The 977-nt window shown below is 39.6% G+C and overlaps 1 non-coding gene across 1 annotated transcript; it reads left to right on the plus strand.

Annotated features, from left to right (window-relative positions):
• The first annotated feature begins 510 nt into the window (after positions 1–510).
• On the plus strand, positions 511–617 carry LOC128293606 (small nucleolar RNA R71). Its single transcript, XR_008283786.1, has one exon. It is a non-coding gene; the product is annotated as a small nucleolar RNA R71 (small nucleolar RNA).
• The last annotated feature ends 360 nt before the right edge of the window (positions 618–977 follow it).

Raw genomic sequence — 977 nt, forward strand, 5'->3', positions numbered from 1 at the left:
TGGTTGTTGAAAGCCCAGAGGATGTTGTGGCCTTTGATTTCCTTGACCACCCCACGAGAAATTGGGATGGTTCCTCCAACCTGCATTATAAGTGTTACTATAAGGATTATTTTAAGATTGAGGATTATTACCTATATCATTTAACTACTCGTTCTCCATGTTGTGGCCATAGGGTGGGTATTCTGGATTGCTTGATCCACCTCCACTTGCTTCGCACTGGATTACTGGGTGAACCTGTGAAGAACCAAGAAAACCGTCAAATTTTCTGTTCAAAAGTTCTACCTGATTAGAGAGCATGGTGACCGAATCGACGTTAAAAACGCCGACTGTTTCGTTGGCTTTGTCCTCATGACTTGCCACTGATAGTTATTCAGTGACATCTCTTCTATAAATTCATAAGCATCTTCAGGTGTCTTATTATTGATAGTTCCGCTAGCGGCTACGTCGATCATCTACCAAGTCAAAGGATTTAGGCCATTATGAAACGATTGAACCTGTAGCCAGATTGGTAACCCATAGTGAGGGCATCTTCGGAAAAGGTCCTTGTATCTCTCCCATGCATCGTAGAGTGCTTCTAAATCCATCTACATAAAAGAGGAGATATCATTACGTAATTTGGCTGTTTTAGCCAACGGAAAATATTTTAATAAAACTTTTTCAGTCATCTGTTCCCAAGTAGTGATTGACCCTCGCGGTAACGAGTTCAACCACTATTTAGCTTTGTTTCTCAATGAAAAAGGGAATAACTGAAGGTGAATGGTGTCATCAGAAACACCATTAATTTTAAAAGTGTCACAAAACTCTAAGAAATTTGCCACGTGAGCGTTTGGATCCTCATCCTGCAAACCATCAAACTGAACAAACTGCTGTATCATTTGAATTGTGTTAGGTTTCAGTTCAAAATTATTTGTAGCAACAGCAGGCCTAACTATGTTTCATTCAGTTCCTGTTAAAGAAGGTTTAGCATAATCATACAT

This window comes from Gossypium arboreum, chromosome 5, assembly GCF_025698485.1.
Source record: "Gossypium arboreum isolate Shixiya-1 chromosome 5, ASM2569848v2, whole genome shotgun sequence".
NCBI classification, from domain to species: Eukaryota; Viridiplantae; Streptophyta; class Magnoliopsida; order Malvales; family Malvaceae; genus Gossypium; species Gossypium arboreum.